The following is a 17,307-nucleotide window of genomic DNA, read 5'->3' on the forward strand; positions in this document are numbered from 1 at the left end:
TAATGAATATGTTTTCTCATGCAAAAAAATATCTTCCATTTCCAACAATTTCATACGGCTAACACCACGAAATGGCGGTGAGAAAAAGAGACCCCCCCTTCCCCTAATTATAGTCATATTTTTTTGTTGTCCAAAAATTCATTCACAGTCAGCATGCAATCCTGTACTTATTTACTTTCGGTCATTTTCTTGTCTTAATGATTGCTCAAAATTTTTATTTCGTTTCACCCGCTTTAATCTAGCGATGCTCACGCATTGTACTTTTTTCTTGCCGTTTAATTTGATTAGAAACTCTAACTTTTTCTCCGACGGTGTGGTGGTCACACTGTGCCGTTTTCCCGCAGCCCATTAATCACCTCCGGGTGCTGCGAAAATCCACCCCCGTTTCTATAATCTATAATAAATTTTCGTAAAACGACACGCTCCTTGCTCACGCTCGCTGCATCCCGCTCACCCAATACGGCGATCGAGCCGTGCCCGTACGGGATGGGTATAGCGGATCGATCGCAGGGGTGCTGCACACCGTCCCCATACATGGCACGTTCAGCGCAAAGCGAGAAACGTGTGCAGCACCACTGCCCACCCACTTGGGTGGGACGATCGGCTCCAGGTTGCACAGTATCAAACGAACGTGTAGCGCACCCGTTTCCATGCCGTCCGCATTTATTCGCCGCTTTCGGTATGGGATTGGGGCCCAATTCCAACGTTTGCCATTTGTTCGTGCAGTACTGTCTGCGCTCGGTTCGGTACACGAGTGCGCCCGAGCGTGAAACCGTCTCAGCCAATCACAGCATTTCATTCGCTGACCGTCGACCAGCGCACATCGCTCATCCAAGCGCGCACCGTAGCTTGCTGTGTGAACGGGTCGGGGTGGGTGAGTGGTATGGGTGGGATGGGTGGGACGGGGTTGGGTGAGTGAACGGGACGGGGTGGGTGGTAGAATGCGCCCGCTTTTAGAGCGCGCACGCACTCGGCTCTATCTTCTTCATTTGTGATCCGATTTTGATCCGGTTTTCTGCCAAATGCTTGGTTCGATGCGGGGAACACAATTGTTTGATAACACGCTAAGTGTTTCATATAAAAGTTCCATGAAAAGTTCGAAAAATGTGTTACAGCACTTTCATACCGTTTTGGTTCGTAAGCACCATGTTTTACGGGCCAGGCGCATGTTTTTCTAAAATAAAAAATCACTTCACTTAAGTAAGTTAAAATACTTTATATAACTTTAGCGTTATATAAAGTTATACTTTATACATATATGTATTATGTAAAGTATGTATTATATACTTTAGTTATACTTTATATAATTAGCGCACACACGGACAGTGGTGCTATACCCGCCCGTCTCTCTATGGATGGATCGTGTTCAAAGCGGCAAATAGGTGTAGCTGTATGCGGCTGTGTGTGCAATCCCGGAACGATCGCTCTCACACTCTTATTCTCTCTCCGGCGAGAGTGCTCCGGTGCTTGCGTTCGCTCCCTCATCGCTACCGCTGTGCTAAACTATGCGCGCAATCAGATGATTTCCAATCAATGCAATGTTTTGTCAAACAATAGTGCAACTTACTTTATTATTTGCATTATTTGAATGGTTTATTACACAATCTCTCCCTGAGCAAATCCTTCCGATGGGTCGCATGTGTTTGTGCGTATTTGAGTCTACTTTTTGTCGCCAGGACACAAAGCAAACACATGCGGGTATGAATGTGTAAATTACTACATGATTATTTGCGCTATTTTAATGGATTACAATTACATAACAGAAATCCACACACAGAAACGCCAGTATCAAACGATCCCTAAGACCCCGCAACACTTACCTGGGGTGCGTGTGCCTGTGCACGCATGTGTGTGCTGCGATTGATGAGAGGATCATTAATGTTCCATAACATGATCAATGTTTCATACGATGCATTTTAATATACTTTTTGTTCGCAAGCACTATGTGGTACGAACGCAAAGCGCATGTTTTTATACAATTAAAAACACAACTTAAGTTGAGTTTAAAATGTCACATTATTTTATATCACACTACATAATGGTGCACGGAGTTCGATAACAATTGTGGGCAATGTTTTATTGTTCTTTGCATTTGCTTTTGTTTACATTTTAATACATTAACTTGGATTTGCGGTGCGTAAGGTGGGTACGGACCGGGTAACCAGCAAGGCAACGGGACAAATCGCCAGGCAACAGAATGGAACGGGTAACTGGCCAGGAAACAGAATGGACCGGGTAACAGAACGGTCCGGGTAACTGGCCAAGAAACAGAATGGACCGAGTAACAGAAAGGACCGGCTAACTGGCCAGGAAACAGAACGGGCCGGGTAACAGAAACAGAACGGATCGGACAACAGGAACGGACCGGGAAAATGGCCCGGCAACCGGAACGGACTGGCCAACGGTTCGTTAAAGGGTAACTGGCCAGGAAACAGAATGGAAAGGGTAACAGAAAGGAACGGGTAACTGGCCAGGAAACAGATTGGACCGAGTAACAGAAAGGACCGGGTAACTGGCCAGGAAACAGAATGGACCGGGTAACTGACCAGGCAACATAACCGTCGGGACAAATGGCAGGGCAACAAAACGGAACGGGTAACAGAATGGACCGGGTAACTGGCCAGGAAACAGAACAGGCCGGGTAACTGACCAGGCAACAGAACGGATCGGACAACAGGAACGGACCGGGAAAATGGCCCGGCAACCGGAACGGACTGGCCAACGGTTCAACAAAGAGTAACTGGCCAGGAAACAGAATGGACCAGGTAACAGAACGGTCCGGGTAACTGGCCAGGAAACAGAATGGATCGAGTAACAGAAAGGACCGGCTAACTGGCCAGGAAACAGAACGGGCCGGGTAACAGAAACAGAACGGATCGGACAACAGGAACGGACCGGGAAAATGGCCCGGCAACCGGAACGGACTGGGAAACGGTTCGTTAAAGGGTAACTGGCCAGGAAACAGAATGGAAAGGGTAACAGAAAGGAACGGGTAACTGGCCAGGAAACAGAATGGACCGAGTAACAGAAAGGACCGGGTAACTGGCCAGGAAACAGAATGGACCGGGTAACTGACCAGGCAACATAACCGTCGGGACAAATGGCAGGGCAACAAAACGGAACGGGTAACAGAAAGGACCGGGAAACTGGCCAGGAAACAGAACGGGCCGGGTAACTGGGCAAGTAACATAACCGTCGGGACAAATGGCAGGGCAACAAAACGGAGCGGTTAACAGAACGGTCCGGGTAACAGAACGGTCCGGGTAACTGGCCAGGAAACAGAATGGACCGAGTAACAGAAAGGACCGGGTAACTGGCCAGGAAACAGAATGGACCGGGTAACTGACCAGGCAACATAACCGTCGGGACAAATGGCAGGGCAACAAAACGGAACGGGTAACAGAAAGGACCGGGAAACTGGCCAGGAAACAGAACGGGCCGGGTAACTGACCAGGCAACAGAACGGACTGGACAACAGGAACGGACTGGACAACAGGAACGGACCGGGCAAATGGCCAGGCAACAGGAACCGGCTGGCCAACCGGTCGGACATCCAGGCGCTTCCCTCGAGTTCCTCCGTCTCTCCCCCCTTCACACCCACAAGCCCGGAGTTAGCGTGCGTAGCCCTGTAACCGGGCCTCTTAAGCTAGTCTGTGTCAAACAATTAACGGCGCCGCAGATCGCACCCGGAGCTGGCAAACAAAAATTTGCATTTTTACAACCATTTTATTGTAGCATAATTTCATTTAGATGAATTAAAATAAATTAAGCGAAAATGATTCCACCGTTTCAGCGAGCTGTTGTGCGACTAATGCATTGTAGCCTGAAGGCAAAAACGCTAAATGTTGTACACATTTGACGCACGGGAAAACTCATAATCTTCATAGGTTTTCTTGTGTCGCGGCGCGTATTATTTATTTCGATCCCAACGAAAACCCGGGCAGCAGCGACAAGCTATCGAACCGCGGCAACCCCATAAACCGCTAATGGCTTTCTACCGGTTATTCAACATTTCAGCATTTTCCCACAGCACACACCACAGCGTACCCGGTCGGGCCTAATGAGGTCACTTCGATATGGCCGATCGATGTATGCAGTTGGTATTTTAATAGAGGAAATGCATTTTACAAACCATCTCGGGGTCGTGTTTAGCGGATTGGCGTTTGATTAGAAATTTCCTCCTACCCATCGCCGTGCGTCCTCCGGCTTAACAAGACGAGCTGACCGACCGCCTGATGGAATACAGCTCCAACAGATCTGTGCGATCTTCCATTATTGTTTGCATGGAGTCGTTTATTTCTTCAGCGGTTCCGTGCGCCCCATTAGGCGGTGTTGGGAAACCGTTTTGTTTATGTAAAGATACTTTTTCCGATCGGTTTCATCAGCAGCACGTGGGAATTCCAAATTGGACTGTAACGTATCAGCATTTGGCGTGCTTCAAAAGCATCACAAAAGTCGCAGGAATCTATACCGATCGAATCATTTCTGAACGACATCCACCTTTATTCATTCATCACTCGCTTGACGTAACGTTTGTCATATTATTGTATCCCGGCGCTGGTGAATACTAAAACGTACAGGTTTTTCACAATTGATCAATAAAACAATGAATGTACAATTTCTCTATCCGCGCCCGTGCGTTCGCTAACTCCCCATTGCCATCGATCTTCCTGGCTTGAACTTTTGCCAGGGATAAATTACTAGCGAGCGTCGCGCAGCGCCAAAACTAGACAATCGACTCATATTTTATCGATGTCGTTCCACTGCAAGCAATGACTCTTTCGCTACTGTCTGCCAATGCGCTATTATCCTTTCAGCCGCGCCGGACCCTTTGCCGGACTTTTGTTGTCCGGTGGCTGCCGGGCAATTCTTTTGCTCCGATAACCTTACCCTATAGCTTCGAGTTGATTGATGTATGCAACGGTAGCACAGTGCAGTGGCGATGTTGAAATTTCTCCACCAAAAACCGGGACCGCCGTTGTTGGACGTGGCTTGGATTCCGGTTGTTCCGTTCCGTATCAGTGCAATATATTTTCGTTAGTGACTCGCGAAAGGAAGTCCGTACCACACAGAAGAGCACAAAAAGGGCATTGGGAAAATAAGGAACGATCTTGATATTGGATTGTAGCAGCAAGGCTCCCGCTTTTTATTTCGCACCTGCCATATAGGTGTTCCCGGGGCGGTAGGAGACCGAAAAAGGGGTGTCTTTATCATCAACTCACCCGATCGTGGCGATAAGACAAGCCTGCCGAAAAACAATTGCATAAAAAACACATTTGCTTTCGGGAAAGGGAGGGAAAATTTATCGATACCACAAGCGTACAAGGCGTATTTGGGTTTCTGTTTAATTGAAATTAATTATTTCACAAAATTCACGGGCAGCCGAGAATGGAATCTGATAAGTGGACAATAATTTGAGACATTCCATTTTTTACCGTAACGGATGGGGAGCAGTGTGCGCCGTGAGCCGTTGGAGAATATTTTGAATTCATTCTAATTAATCCAAGCTCCGTTCAAGTTCCGTCGTATCGCTCTTCCAAAACACTTGCGAAAAGTTCTATCGTTCTGTCCCCTGCAACACGTTTAAACGTTAAGCCACCTTAACGTAAAGTTCAACCGTTGCTTTATTTTTCATTTTACGTTCCACATATCCCCACCTTCTCCTCTCTCGTTCTCCCTTTCAATATCCAATCACCGTCGCCTTGAAAACGCAACACTGCCAATTTGCAGCATAATTTACAGCGCTTTTTATCTCAAATAATGAAATAATCATTACTCTTTTGCCGCCCCGGCCCAGAGGGCCCCGAGCGGTCCTGTCGTGGGACGTTGATCGACTTTTCAGGCTCCCTCGCCATTCGTCTCCCCCATTCCCTTGTCCCTGTTCCCTTCTTTGGCGGGGGGCGGTTGCGATGCGATAATGCTTTTGTTCGGGAAACGAGATGAGGTGACTGAGAGTGCCTGAAAACCGGTCGATTCGATTTGCCACCGCCAACAACATATCCCGGAGGCGAACCGATTGACAAGTGCAACACGGTGCTGAAAGTGTACCGCTTTGCTGCACTTTGCTACACTTTAGTCAGAGGTTTTCCGACTCTCCCCCTGCTCGCATATAATACTGTGTCCCTCGCAGGGGAGGGGAGATAGTTTCTCATCAATAATCCACACATCCTGACACACCGATCAAATCATTCTCTCTCGCCCTGCACGATTGTGCCCTGGTCGACTGGCTGGCTGGTGGCGTGGCGTGTTATGATTCCCGGGCTTGTAACTCACCTGATCGTTGTTGAGGTGCGACACAACGGTGGGAAGTAGCGGTTGGCAACGAACGAACACACACTGTTCTGAACAAATATCAACTTCGCTAAGTGGATTGATTAGTCGCCGCATGTTGGTGAGGTGGTTCTCCACCATCGAAGAAAATGTTTACGAAAAGACATTTGCGTCAACCTTTGAAAGTGTAAGGTTATGTTTAAGATATAGGAATAAATTTAAATGTCGATTTGAATAGCTGTTTTAAAAAATTCAATTTACATACACAACACACAGCAAATTGATTTAACGGAAGGAATATGGACCACTATCCATAAACTTATCAGCTCATTTACTATGCTCCGCTATGATGCAATACTGCTGTCGTTCTAGATCACTTGATCTACGGTTCTGCAACCCTGTCGAAGAGGTCAATGAATCGTGAGCCTCCCACCGACCACCCGTTTGCCATTTGATCATGATGTGGGTGTATGGGACAGTGTTTGGCATGTTCCACGTGTTCGCGTGTAAGCGTTCCACGCGCACACAAATCGGTCGGTCACGATATTCTAAGGCCCCAACATGCTGCGGGAGCTGCACACTGACCCCGGGCCCGGACAAGCAATGGTAATCGGAAGGGGGGTCCCGGGACGGTTAATGAAAAACCGTAATGATCGTAAGATTTGACGAGACATGACACGTTCGGACAAGCGTCAGGTTGTACGTAAAAACAACAAACAAAACGGACCGTACCGATCGAACATAGTGAAACCACCCTCAAATCCATAACAGAACGCCAGAAAGCGTGAATATCGAAATAAGATCGCGAAATCGCACCGCACCGATCTTGCGCAGAATGTGGATTGAGTTTTCGATATCGGCGATCAATGAACAATGCGGTGCCGGTTGACGGTTGTTGGGCGACAGACAAACACACACACACACACACTCGAACAAGGCGTGTTGCGTAATGCAGATCCGAATTGATTGATCATATGCACGCGTACGCGTCCATCATGCAGCAGAATGTTCCCCACGCGCCGGTTCCTTCGTGCGGTGAGCGAAGGACAAACTGGCCACAAGCAGTACTGGAAGTGTTAAGCTGCATTATTGGAAATAGAGTCGTCGAAGGTGGTGTGTGGTGACTGGAGATTGATCAGTTCCTTTTAGTAGTTTGTTTTGCTTACATTTGTATGTCCTTGTGCTTTAATTTGGTTGATGGTTCTATTAAAAATTCACGACCCATATGTCCAGCGTGTCCTTGCGCTTTAATTTCATATGTTTAATATTTGCATTTCATCGCCGCATACCAATCTGTTTGCAAACAGTACTAATTAAATCATGCTTCCATATTGATTTTATTGAATGAATGCTATTTTTTTGCTTGGTTTTTATTTCGATACACATTTCAAGAACCTTTTGTCACCATCACAATATTTATACATCAACAATTTTGGATTTATAGATTCGATACTTTCGTTATTTAATTAGCAACGATTGGTTATTGTGGTTAAGACAAGTGTTCGGCACTAACATCCGCAATAGATGCAACAAAAACAGAAAAATAAAATCAATAAGTAAATAAATAAATAAATAAATAAATAAATAATTAAATAAATAAATAAATAAATAAATAAACTAATAATTAAATAAATAAATAAATGTAAATAAATAAATATAAAATAATAAATAATAAGTAAATAAATATAAAGAATAAATAAATTTAAAAAGATAATGTCATCCATACGCAGGGTGATGCGAACCCCTGGAGACCTGTCCCTGGGTGTGGAACTTGTTAAACCTCTTCAAAGCATTCCGACCAAGTGTGGTTTATAGATATTGCCTCGAGCTTATCTTTCTAGCAATACTTTAATGAATTGCAGTCACAAAATAGGACATGGGACTTGGAATTTATTATATTAATTTATTTAAATCGATATCGCTTTTTTCCTGCCGATAACGATTACCCTAGAGGGAAAATGACTGCGTGGAGTTTTTCCTGTGAATCATTCAAATCTTTGAATTTGTAGCTTTGAATTTGTGAGCCTCTTCACGAATAAACAACAATCAACTCACAACTGCGTCCTTCTAATCTGCAAGCCTCTCCAATCAGCCACTCACAACTCACAGCGGCGTAATCAATTGCGGGCCAATGCTTTCCTGCTGGCCACGTTTTTCTCGTTAGCACCAAGAACTTGTTAAGTGGCGTGGAAGTGGAAGAATAAAACAAAAAAAACCCAACAACACCATAATCGAGCCACCTGTCGTATTGAACCTCGCCCACCCCCAAAGGCTATTACGTGCACGTACACACGTACGTGCACGATACACCCAGCCAGCGACAAAAGACTCTGCTACCAGAGCCAGAGCGGCGCGTAACGTACCGAGCTAATCCCACGTTAATTAACGAAATCACTTTCATAAGCTTTAGATTTCAAATTTATTGCCTCGAATCGAAACCGACCGAGTGGACAGTTGATCGTTGATTTTCTCGCGCAATAAGAAGGTAAACACTTGCTCCAGGGCAGGGAAGGAGTCTTGACGGTAGCTGAGTAGCACCGTTCGGTAGGGTGTCCCATTTAGCATAAAGGTTCACCAAGCGGCTTGCCTCCAACCGTCCGACATCGTTTTTGGCCACCGTCCACGGACTTTTAAACCATTATCACGTGATGAAGGTTGTGATATGCACTCGCCATCGCCTTTGTGCCTTTTGCCCAGGTGTACTGTTTGAAGACCGAGCGTCGCCCGGGTTGCCCCGCCGTAAGGGCAACATGATACAAAACCATGTCCAACAGGTTCACCAAGCGACATTAGCGCAACGTAGCAGCATAAGACGAATGGATGCATTTTTTTTCCAGCGGCATTCGGCCTAGAGACGAACTAAATCAGCATAATCCTATGCTGCTGCGACACTTGTTTGCTGCTGCCCTGCACCGCTTGCTGGACCGTCCCGCGCCCAAGGGACGCTTATCGGGACACTTGGAAAAGTCATCAGTTCCAGCGCACGAAAGTCACTTGGCACGGAGGAACGACGATGCTTGCAGGAACTTGCACGCGCATCGAGGGCATGACCCGTACGCGGTGTGTAGGCCTCCATGCATTCGGTCAAATTGCGTATAAAAACCGCGCTACTCTTTGCCGTGTGTGTTTCTCCTCTCGTGCCCAAGGCTTTGAAGCATCGGTAAGCTCATAAATCAAGCAAAATCTTAAAAACCACTGCCGCACTGACCTATGCACCTACTTTTCGTCCATCCACCGGCACTGGAAACGGGAGACTTGTGGGTGCGCACAACACATCGTACACACCCTGGGGGCCGTGGGGTGGAGATTTTCGCCTTAATAAGTCGGCACGGTGTTAGCATCGTGTTCACTTTTCTGCGTCGGTGTGTCAAGCGAACGGTGCAGTCATTTGCATTCTCCCGGGAGTACAGCCTGATGTTTAATATAGGTATGTTCTTAAATGGAACATGTGCAATATAGGCGAACAAGTGCCAACATTATTGTGCTACTTAATTTAATGGGTGTACGTAATTTCCTTCGAAGCGTTCGATAATTGAACTTCGATTTGCTTCGATTAAAAATTAGATTTTTGCCTCTTTTTTTAATTTCTCGAAGGATGGAAGGTATATAATTTAACGTCATATATTTGCGGCACATAATGTCATGTACTACGTTTCTCTTCTTTGTATTGGATGAACAACCTTCGTCGGTCTAGACATTAATGGACTCAGTGTGGTTTTCTACGGTTGATTTGTGAACCATAATTACACAGTCATGTCTAGGTGTAAGATTTTTTGTTTGTTTAAGATTTAAACAAAAACTGTATTTCAATATAAAATATCGTAGTCTAAAATTCTATACTTAATAATTCCTCACTCATCGTGATTTTGACTGCATTTATGTAATTAATAAATTGTTTGAAAATCGCTCTTTTCTTGGTGGTATCAGGGAAAACTAGTTCTTCCCAGCTTTGAGTTTTTGTGCAAATGAATTGATTGGATATTTTTAGAAATATTTCCCATTTTTGTTTCATCATGGGACAAGTTGCGTACTTGTGTTCTAGCGATTCGATTTCATTGCAGTTTTCACATAGTTCAGAGTTTCTAATGTTCATTCTTTTGAGTGTTTCGTTGTTGTGTACCTTTCCGTCAATTATATAGAAGTAAAGGTTTTTCTGGTTGCTTGTCATATTACTATTGTGTAGATTTCTCCATATTTGCAACCAATTTTTGGACGGGTATTGTGTACATATTTTCGGTTGTGGTAGTTGTCTTAAATAATGTTCGTAAATGCTCCTACTTGATAAATTTTCTCTAATTTTCCTCGGAAGATATGCTGTTGAATGACGCTGTCCTTTCAGGATTTGGAATCAAATCCGGACTTGTGAGCTTGATCAGCTGTACAACACGGAATCAGTTATTCGGCGTAAATCATTTCTGCAATGAAAACAAAATAATAGATCTATTACTCCGGTTTATCCAACATATAATAAATAATAAATAAATTAAAATAATACATAATAAAGTATGATAATAGATAAAAAAAAAGATTCTGATTCCAAATAATGAACAAACCGCCAATTTCATTTAATTTTCCAACCAACATTGTCCATTATGTTGGGTTGGTTGTGTGTAAATCATACCAAAATACCGTATATTTGATAAACGCCCCGTATCAAACCAAGGTGAGAAAATGCCTGCCAGATTAACGGTGGGGTGGAGTCTTTCAATGCACTCCCCCTGCACTCCCGTGTCAGTTGGCTTAAGTTGCAGAAGGAGCGCCGGTGTAAAAGTTCATCCAAAACGAAATCTCTCAGACCGAACCCAGCGGCCCAAGTACTGAGTCATGATTTCAGGGCTGGTCCAGCTGTGGACACGCGGCTGTCGACAGTGAACTCCAATTTACCTCAACAATTGATCAACCACTGTGACAAATCGCGCCAATTCACAACCCAAAGTAGGTGGCAGACGTGAAGAGGTATGGGCATTGCACGTAAATGGGCACTACTTAGCCCGTTTGGCTTTTCACCATCTGTAGGACGCCTGTGGGGTTTTCAGGGGTGGATGAAAAAACAGTTCGGAAACAAACAAACTACAAATCATCAAATCAACATGCAGGCAACTCCCCTGCTATAATCAGAGTGTTGTGGTGTGGAATCTTGAACTACAACCAGGAAAGGGAATTTAGGACATTCGAGTCGGCTCGAGACGGATTATGCGTTGACTTTTGAGGCGCTTAGTCGCTATGAGATTAACTTCACGAGTTTTGCCGTTAAGGTCAATTCGTTCCACAGTGGCAGTAGAGACCAGTGCACTTGAAACCCTGCATCATAAGCCGGAATCGGTCCGTCATATTTGGTATGATATTATCTGTTCTGTGGCAGGATTTTGAAGAATGTAAGCTCTAATCCAACTAATGCGCATGAAAGATATGTCTGTGTACGAAAACCCTGCGAGCGACAAGTTAGCTTGTTTTGTTCAACAATACAAACGTCCACGCCCAATATCGAACACATCTCGTCAAATCGTGGAGCGCAACCCCCTGCTAGTTTTAAGTACAACCTTTTAAGAGATTTTTATGTACATGGTTGTTTCGGGTTTTACGAGCATGTTCATAATTTTATCCCCGTTCCTTTGCGTTCTGATTCTGCGTAGCAACTGTACTAACTTGTCAACTTCCCCCCAAAAAAAAGACAACCCACTTACAGCACCAACGGGGGGCAAATAATTTACAATACACCAGTTGCGGTGAGGGTTCTACGGGAATTGCATGATTCCTGTAAATTACCCATAAATATTTATAGACCGTTCGCCGGATGGACGGAACGGGCTGTGGAGCGCACATTTTAAGTACCAACGACCCGTTTATGATGGCTCCAAGCGACCTCCGATCGGTCAGTTCACTCCAGACAGTATCGGCAAAAACGGGCATTTGATTTATGCTCCCCAGCTCGCGGGACAGGTAAAACATATCGCCGAGGCAAAAATCCATCTCGCGATCACGTGCCAACGCAATTATCGACCAACGGCTCCAGTCGTCCCCAAGGGAACCTGGCGCAGGATTGTTTCGATTAAGATCGACACCGTACGGACTCCACTAAGGGGAAGATTCTGCATCGATCTTGACACTAGCGGCGATTGCTTGACCAGTATGTGGCGTCATCACGGACGACGAATGTCTTTACGCATTCTATTTCACACCACCAGAGGAGAATTATAATCCCGAGTGCCGCCGCAACTCGATGATAGAGTTTTTGTTGCTGTGTGTAAAGTAAATCCAAGCAGACGTGGATGTGAGACGTGATGTGCCTAATAATTTCGCCGACGACTATTTGCGCGCACGCGGTATGATCGACGATTACCGCGCCGAGCTGCAACAAAATCATCAGCCAAATTCGGGGTCAACCATTAAGGAGGGATTTAAATAAATTACGCTCAACTCACAGCTTTTGTCCTTTCCCTCGATCGGGGTCGCTTCCTTTCAGACGCAATGGGGATTGCCTGTTTTTTTTTTCTCGTCTTCCACCCCGAAAGAAAGATGCTCCCCATCAATTGCTGGTGGTGCTGGTGGTGGCCTCAATGACTCAATGAATGGGGTAAAAAGTTCAAAGGTGCGCCGCCCTGGTCCAGATCCTTTTGCCGTGCCGTGTTATCTTAAATGCTCAAGCGACGACCCACCTTCACCGCCGTCACTTTCTCCGCCCGTTACTTCCACAGTTCCGGGGCAAAGCAAATCTACAAATTGTCTCAGAAGCTTTCGGGGGCTCAGCTTTTGCATCGCGTCGCAAACGATGAAGACATGGGATTTGTTTATGTTACTAATTTTTCTTACCCTTCTTGCGGCGTATCGGACGGTAGGTTGATTTTTACTGTTTTGTTGCGCCTCGGACTACCAGCAGCACCGCGGAATGACTTTCTTTTCATTGAATGTTTTTTCTTCCCTCGATCGTCGTCGATGCTCCATCAAAGTGGTGAGGCAAAAAAAGTATATATCTTCACCGTGCGCAAAGAACCGGTTGTCCATTACCAACCGCGGCGGTAGCTACCGGAATGCGGCGATGTTGCTCCACAGCTTCCCAACCGGACGGACCAACACTGTCCGTCGCACTCGGGTTGATAGAAATCGAAATGCTGAGCTGAGCTGGAAGCCTTTCGTCCAACCGTTGCCATCGGTCCGCTTAATAGTTGTTTATTTTTCCTAATCGTCAGTAAATTTCAGCGAAACATAATTACATTTTACACCTAATCGCTTTACTCCGTCCGATCGATTGATCGTTCACACAGTGGTGTACGGTGGACGGCTTTGCGAGCGCGGTTAAAAGGTGAGCAAGGCCTTTCGGCCACCTTAATGGCAGCCAGTGGGTGAATCGGAATTAATGCAAATTAAACTGAGGAAATGCCATAGTGTGCTGCTGCGTTGTGGAATGTGTTCTTGATGTTCCGTAATGGCTGCTCGTACAAACGGCACGCACACGCGGTTCGGACCGCTGTTTTGGTGCATGTAAACCGGGGTTTTACAAATCATTCTCTCTTGTAGGCCATAAATATCCTAGTCTCCAAATGATCATTTGCCAAAAAAAATCATTTACGATCACTTTTTGCCAAAAAAATTGTTTCGCGAGATAAATTGTTTTGTTCTTCGCATTTTTATGTGAAAAATAAGTGGAAATTCATCAGCTTAGCATCGAGCGTTTTTTTTGTTGCAGACAAACGAAAGCAATCATTCTCATGTGTTCACTTTCACTTCTTTGCATCCACCACCCACACCAAATGGGCCGGAGAATAAACCGGCCATCTAACCGTGACCTACAGCCGTGCCGCACCCAAACCGATCCGTTCGTCGAGCCCACAGGACAATGGTTTCGAGGGGCAGAAGCGAATGTTTTCTTTCTACAGCAGCAACCTCCGCCGTACTGTCACGAGCCGCAACCAAACACAAACACAACCGAGGGGGAGTGCAGCGTGTTTTGTCACGTGAAGCGAGGGCAAACGCTTGTGGCAAATGGGTGAACATGAGCTTTTCCTGCAAAATTTCTCTCGCATGTGCACACAGGCCCTGCCGTTTTTTTTTTTTTTGGGAGGCAACTCGGTAACGTTGGCTGGTTGGACTCTTCGTGGACAACCGACGACATGCAACACATGAAATGCAATTTATCGTGGTCCCGCGACTGACCGCGAGCATAATTTATGCACTGACCAGCGCACAGTGGAATGTTGTTGAAATATTTAATAGTTTTTATGTTTCACCCAGTCAACCCACACAGGTTTGGCGTTTCTAAGCATTCGGTCGACAGCATTTCACCTTCCCGGGGCCGGGAAGGGGCCCGACATTACCCACGAAATGTTGCAGCTAATTTAAACGGAAAAATTATCATTGCGCCTTGGGAGCTTTTCCACGCGGGGAGTAATTATCAATGCAAATCACCGCGCCTTCTCTCGCCCAACCATTGACCATCGTTCCAAACGGTTTATCGTGCAATCTTCCGGTCGTGCGTTTTTCTTTTCGGCTAGAAGTAAACTGTATCACTGACCCTTTATTGTTACGTGCTGCTGCTCATGAATGTGAGAAAACCAGCTGGACGGATCCATTCGTCGAGCGACGGTGATGAATTCCATTTGAATTGAAGAAACTTCGAAATTTGCTTATCGCGCATCCATCGTGGTTGGTTTGTTTTAAAATACCAAATTAAAACAAAATTAAACTAACATTGGCGGTGCAGCTAAGAGCGCGTTTCGAAACTTTCCACGGGGTAAATTATACACCCCGGGCCAGCGTTGGGTGCGTTAACTGCTGTCCGTCATTTGCATTGGCAGATCAACAACGCGCAAAACTGCGGCGGCGATACATAACGTGCCCTTCCGGAGATGGATTCCGATCTGCAACGAAGATTCCAATGCCGATCATAAGCGGCGTTACGTTTGCGGACCTTTCTCTACCGCAGCCCATGATGGGCCGATCGGATCCTGTATATTATCCCTTGGCGAAACTCACAGTTGAACAGATCGTAATCGCAAATTACGCCAACCCTCGGTTTGTGTTTGTGCAGGAAATGTCTCTGCGCAAGGAGGAAATTATATCTTTCCCGTAAGTCCCTGAAACTACAACACATTGGTCTGCTCCATCCTCTGCCCGCCGAACCTCGCCTTCCGCCGAGGAAAAATCAATTCAACAACCGCACGTACTGGTTGTCCGATTAATTGAATTTCCTGCAGCGCGCATCCCTCATTTGCAGAAACAAACAAAGAAACAGACGCATAATTATGTTGCTTTCGGGCCGCGATTCCCGCTTCGTCTGGTCGATCTCATTGGCCTTCCGGTTAAATGTACGGTGTACGATACATATATGCACACCGTAGCCTCAAAAATGTCGAAACACCCAGCAATTGAAGAAGATTGAACTGTATGCCTTAAAGCTCCTGTCAAGCACATCGAAGCCGCATTGTGTAAGCAATTCCTGTCCGTTGCTACACAAAACAAGCACAATACATTGTTGTTTTTGGGCAACAGCAGCACCCCAAAATAAAGACTCATCTCCGCCATATTTTCGCCCCGGCGAAAGTAGATCGTCACGCGTCGCAACCGGATAGAATTGTCGCTATGTCGCTCTGTGCACGCCGTTGTGATACACTGTTGCAATTGGGGGCTACCATCAACCAGTGCCGGGCGCTTCATCATCTGGATGTATTAAATTCGAATAAATCATTTCACTATCATTAAGTAATCAATCGTAATGCCTTAATGCAAGGACTTTACCGCATCCTGGTATCATTTACAGTGAGTATAGACCATGCTGATTGTTGCTCGTACACACATTGACGACCTGGGCGGCAGGTGAGCATTTTCGAATTTATTTTCGGTGCAAACCGTTTTGCACCGATCGTCGGTTTGTCAGGTGGAAACGTGCAAATAGCTCTTTATCACTGTGGTCAGCCATTTTTGAGGGGATCCACAAATTAAAACTGCACGATTCCACTGCACGATTGGTATTTTCATTCAATTACGATTTGCTGTGCGGTTGCAACAACTATTGATCGCTTGGACTAATGTTGGGTGCATCCGATACAGATTGATGAATTAGAATGTATTTTTTACAAATGAACGAATGAATCAGCTCTCTATTAAAAAGACTCCTCCGAGAATAATGAATCATAATAGATTCAGGAGGTTCTCGCAGAACATGATTTTAGGACAGATTTATTCTTTTTGCTTCTGAAAAAAGAATTTTAATAGTTAGAAATATAAAAAGATAAAACGGTTTTTGGCCATGCAAACGGGCAAGCACAACAGCGCAGGTTCTAAAATGACAAAATCTACGAGACTATAAAATAGAATAGAAATATACTTTCCAGACTTTGGAGGGCTGGTCACGTCATTTGAATGACACCAGACGACCCAGTCCGTAAAGTATTTGTAAATCATTAACTAAAGACGACGCTTGACCGGTTTCGAGGACTCTTGTATCAAACCAAGACTACGTAAGTATGAAGATTCGTTAATCTTTCAGGATTCATGAATTCTTGAATCTCTAAGAATTCAGAAATCTTTTGAGAATCGATGCCTGAACTAAAATATCATATAAATGACTCTTCTCAAAAGAAATCAGCAACACTGGTTTGGAATTTATCTCTAATCTTCTAAAGATATACATTCGAAACGAGCAGCTTTAATTAAAATAAAATCACATTGATTATTCATCCTCTGAAATTCAAAAACACATTTGCTGCGCGTCAAATGATCCGATACAAATTATTTCCGCAAGCAAATGATACAAGATACCCATCCCGATCGCTTGACCGCGATCAACCGCATTCAAAGGCGCAAACCGTTACCGCTAACACGTCGTTTCATATTCGAACACGCTTCACAGTGTCGTTTATAAATTCAACAGCATACGGGCGGTCAAATGCTAATGCCAAAGTGCCTTAGTTACGCTCTGGTGGCAGGGACAGTCTGTTGTGTATATTCCTTCGGATGCAACAGCGTGACACTTTCTAATTGAAGCAACGACATCTTCTAATTCAATCGCTGGGAAAATGAGTGTGGAAAATTTCAAAATGA

This window comes from Anopheles moucheti, chromosome 2 (genome assembly GCF_943734755.1).
Source record: "Anopheles moucheti chromosome 2, idAnoMoucSN_F20_07, whole genome shotgun sequence".
Lineage (NCBI taxonomy): Eukaryota > Metazoa > Arthropoda > Insecta > Diptera > Culicidae > Anopheles > Anopheles moucheti.